The 5,262-nt window shown below is 37.8% G+C and overlaps 1 long non-coding RNA gene across 1 annotated transcript; it reads left to right on the top strand.

The window, feature by feature from the left end:
• Positions 2,773–4,538, top strand: LOC109129412. Its single transcript, XR_002035740.1, has 2 exons — positions 2,773–3,824; positions 3,978–4,538. It is a non-coding gene; the product is annotated as an uncharacterized LOC109129412 (long non-coding RNA).

The following is a 5,262-nucleotide window of genomic DNA, read 5'->3' as shown; positions in this document are numbered from 1 at the left end:
CCAACTAAAACAAACTCCATAAAGAAAAAGAAAAAGGAGAAAAGATGCAACTGCTGAATGGTGGTTTTGTATTAGTCATAACGCTAATCTTGTTCCTGATGACGTTGTCAGTGGGTGCAATTCGTGAAGATCTATCTTTGATTGGAGTCAAGAGAGAGATCCCAACAGATCATGTTCCTTTACATAATCTTCAAAATTCTCCTCAGCCTTCAACGATATATCGTCATTTGATTGGAGTCGAGAGAAAGATCCCAACAGGTCCTAATCCATTACATAATTTACCAAGTCCTCCTCAACCTTCACCAAAACATCGTCATTTGACTGGAGTCGAGAAAAAGATCCCAACAGGTCCTAATCCATTACATAATCATCAAAGTCCTCCTCAGCCTTCACCAAAACATCGTCATTTGACTGGAGTCGAGAGAAAGATCCCAACAGGTCCTAATCCATTACATAATTTTCAAAGTCCTCCTTCACCAATACATCGTTAATTGATTGGAGTGGAGGATAAGAATATCGAATGGTCTTGGAATTCATAGAAAAATCCTAGCGGTTATAATTAATACCAAATAATATGTAATGTTTAATTTACAGGATAAATTAAATTTGTTTTGATATAGCTAGCATTATATTTTAATTGTCCACCAGCAAAATTCCGGATGCTCGCCAAATCTGAAAAAAGCCAGAGGTTATTTGTATTCCTCGGAATATTGTTAAGATAAGTAAAACATTCTGTTAGTTTGTCTTTATACTTCGTATTAGAAGTGGGACGTGAACGTGTATTATCGAAAACTAAGTCCGTGCATGCATTAAAATATTATAAAACAATCATTTTTCTTTGTGATCTTACTGGTGACTGGTGAGTATAGTGCAAAAAAAATTATATATATATATATATATATATATATTAATTTTAAAGATTTTATTCTTTTACCCCAGTTAGTATCAACTGCGACAGATACAAGTTGGTTCGCAACAGCCTTCAGAAGCGCATCTTCGTGTTGGGAAACATCCTCATACTTAAAAGTATCTGAGTGATGATGGAGATCACAAAAAAGGGTTACTAGATGTCTGCATATGTAATTAAAATGTAGATCGATTTATTAGGTATCTACAGTATATGATGTTGGAAGACCAAAAGAAGAAGTACATCGCAGATTACCCTAAGAGAGTTATAAAAGATTTTGTAGTGGAGAAGTGATTGTATCCCAATGATACTTCCTTCTCACAGATGAGTGTAAGAGGTTTTGAGTTCAAGTCTCTCTGCCACCACGGTGATATTTAGCCTCTCCAAATAAAAACTTTTCCATACGAGTAGGGACAAACGGTGTATACGAACCCATAGGTCCAAGCTGGAGGTGGAGTTTTTCTTGGATATGGGGCCGCTTTGCGGTAAGGCTAGTCACTATAAAAAGTTTACCCTAACAGTTTTTCCACCGCAGTAGACCGAGCAAGTCTGGTCCAAAGGAGGTAATCCTCGACATGCTTTCATGATGTGGCTTATGCACCACGACAGGTTACCAACTAGAGATAGATTGGTTAGATGGGGAATCCAAATCGAGCCTAACTGCTGCCTATGTGGGATCTATAGAGAAACCAGAAAGCATCTTCAGCTCCGCTATGAAGTTAGTCAGGAAATTTGGTCTGCAGTGACACGGAGGCTAGGTTACCGTCCTTTCTCCTTTCACACTTGGAAAGCTTTCACCGCCTGGTTGGATATAAATGATCACACAGCACCGCGATCCTTGCGTCAACTCGCCGCTCAAGCAACGTTATATGCTTTATGGAGGGAACGAAATAATCGATATCACAACAGCATTGCAACGGAGGTCCAGATCTTATTCAAAGGTTTGGAAATACAAATCAGAGATGCCATCCTCGCAAAATAGAGGAGAAAGAATTTTAAGGATCTGCTTTTGGTCTGGTTAAAGTTTGACTAGGTATTCCCTACTCATAATTTCTTCTGTCAACTTCATCTCTTGTTTTTATTTTTTTGGGCAAAGGTTGAGGTTATTTATCAAGTCTTATGCAATATTTCTAAAACTTCAAGTTTAATGAAAATTCACATATTTAGGAAAAAAAAAGATTTTGTAGTGATCTGTACTAAGGATAAAAATCTCAAGTTAAAATTCATCGAACAAAAGGAGTTGTGAAGACAAATGATGTCAAATAAAGAAAACTATCGAGACAGAAGTGAGAAAAAAAAAACAACATTGAAGGTCGAGAAGCTAACGTTGGTATCGTCCGTCCAACATGCCAGCTAACGCTTGTGGTACCAAGAGGCTACCGCTGGTACCGAGAGGCTAACGCTGGTACCGAACGTCCAACGTGCAAGCCAATGCTGGTACCGAGTGGCCAACATGGGATGTACCAATGACCATCTGATGATCAAACCATTGACCGTACCGTTTACCCGTACCTTTGACCGCTTGTCGTACCATTGACCGCTTGTTGTACCATTGACTTTAATCAGACGCTTGACCTGGAATTTTTGCTGCCCGAGAACTGGCACGTGAAGAAGGAGATGCATCCCCCTTCTCGCCCAATAAAAACACATTCATGAACAAGGGAACTAGGATGAAAAATGTCCAAGACAAGTGTGAACGAAACAAAAATAAGATGACAAGTGTGAACACAAAAGATTATATCCGCCGCTTGTTTTCCCCATGCAATTCGTCCACCAAGTGTCCAGCCACTTGTCTCCGACCAAAGAACAAACTCTCGCTTATAAATACCAAACATTAGTGCCATTTTGTTAGTTTCTGCATCCTTTGTAAGAAAAAAGAGAGAGAGCAAGAGAGAGATTCCAAGTAGAGTGTTCTGTCCCGCGAGTCATTGGCTGCATTAGATTAGCGCTAGCCATAGTATCAACCATCTTACAAACTGTAGGATATATTCGTGTCGAGCCTCCGCCAATTACCGCTAGAAGTCTGAGTAGATTTGTTTATCTTTCCGACCAAGTCTATGTGAGTCTCGAATCATGTGATATGGTACATGATAGGATTGGGTTTTCGCTAAAAATTGCTTAGGATTTTCGTGTTAAATCTAGGAATTATTGTTGGTTTATTGTGTAGATTTGTTTCTTATCCATCTATATTTAGCTCTAGGTAGTTAAGTATCGTTTCATTTTTTGTCTTGCATGTAGATTTGTCTTGCATGTTGATTATTAATTGTGTGAATGTTTATGTGCTTTTGTGTTATCGCTTAGTCTCTAGATTTCACTCTAGTTAGTTAAGTTTCATGTTGCTTATTGTTGTTTTCATGATTCCCTGTTTGCATTGCATGTTATTATTGTTTACATGTTGCTTGTGTGTCTTGTATGTTGTTGTTTGTCTGTGTGTTGAGGTTGTGTAAGGCCGTAATCTGAGTGGATTACGAAGACGCAGAGTGATGGAATTTAAGCCTATGGTCGAGTACTACACAATTGTGTAGCTGAGTCCGCCTTTTGAGAGGGTCTCGCATGTGATGTTCTATGCTCGTGTGCCTTTGTGGCTGCAAGTATAAGGTGTTCACGGGTGTGGGGAAAGTGATGGAGTGAAGGTCGCTAGGAGTGTCAAAAAGAGTCATTAGCTTCCACTTGTGCATACTTGGTGACAATATACTTGTGATTTTTTTTCTAGCTTGTGTTGTTTGTGTTGCTTACATGTTGTCTGTTGCTTGTTGGTGTTGGGTTTTGGGTTTTTTGGTTTCTTGTTAGGTTCCCGAACTCACTGAGTGACTAGCACTCATGACTCCATAATTTGTTTTGCAGGTAACTTTAGTCGGGAAAACCTTAGAGGGAGCACATGACGTTAGGCCAACCGGTGTATTGTTGCATTGCCTTGGTAAGATGTTTATGTAAAATAAGTTATCGTGTTTTGGCTCTAGGCTTGGTACCAAAACATTTTGTATGTTTTGGAGATTTTTTTTTAAAAACTGAAATAAATAAAGTATAGAAGTTGTTTTCATTAAATTTGTGTGGTTTCGAATGGTATTAGCCTTGTCCGGGCCAACACAACATTCCAGGTGGCAAGGATTGCAAAGCCTAAACTGTGTTAGAGCAGCGAAATTGTTCTAAGGAGGACTGGTTGGGAAGCGACCGCTTCTATCCCTCGACCGGACCACCTAGGCGCAGTTTCCATAGTAGCGTATTGTGACTGTCCGTTGGCTTGTCCGGTCATAAGACGGTTCGGGAACGTTACAGACTCCCTACATGATATTCTTGCAAGCTATGCCGTATCAACAAAATGGATATCATATGCTGATTTTGAGGAGCTAATCCTTCTCTAGTTTTCATCTTGGAGCTCATTCTCAAACATTGGAAAAAAAGGAAAAGAGACAGCCAACCAACCACATATGTGGATCCTCAAACTAGTACAAGACATCATGACCTGATTAAGGACAAACCTTATTTCGCAACAATGGCAATGGTGGATCTCATCTTGCTCGAGAATCAACTCTCCTACTTTATTTTGGAAAAGTTGTTCGAATGCAGAAAAAATTTGGTTGAATCATCTCTCACGCCCACACTAGAAGAACTAATCCTGAAATTGTGTTCCCTTGAGGTTGATATGACTTGCAGCAATTACAGGTTCAAACATCTTACAGACATGCATCGGCATGTTTATGAAAATTCTATTGGAACCAAATCACCAATGCAAGGGGATCAAAAAGGCCAACAAAAGATATGTTTAACGCGGATAGACCATTTTAATTTGGAGGTTATTTAATCAGCAAAACATATATAAAAATGACGAGAAAACATTATATAATAAAGGATTACGGTAAAATGGGCCATAAACGTGAATGGGGAATCTACATTTTTGGAAATCTAAGTAACCCATCATAATCACTTCCTTAATTAAGAAAGTGTTCAGTGTCGAGCATGCGGTACACTAATCTGTCATGCGGCACGAAGGCAATTGTTTTGTTAGCACATTACCGTTAATATTACTAATCTTATTTAACATGGACATCAGCCAATAAAAATGGATGTTAAATTTTAAAATAACAGTATTAATTTTTTCTTTTTTTACAGTATTAATTATTTAGTACTAATTTAATTGAATAGAAAATTTATTTACCATTATGATATATTTTTATTTGTAAGTAAACCACATAAAAAAATTTGAAGAAGATAATGAGTTTCTTAAAATGAATTTCTGATTACTTGATGAGACTATTATTGTAGTTTTACTTATATTTTGCTTAAATTTTATTTATGCTTTATTTTATTTTGATTATGTTTTGCTTTGTAAATTCTAAGGCATGTAACTACAAATG

The sequence above is a fragment of the Camelina sativa genome, chromosome 16, assembly GCF_000633955.1.
Source record: "Camelina sativa cultivar DH55 chromosome 16, Cs, whole genome shotgun sequence".
NCBI lineage: Eukaryota > Viridiplantae > Streptophyta > Magnoliopsida > Brassicales > Brassicaceae > Camelina > Camelina sativa.
Note: the sequence above shows the minus strand (reverse complement) of the source record. Positions and strands in the feature narration are given on the sequence as shown.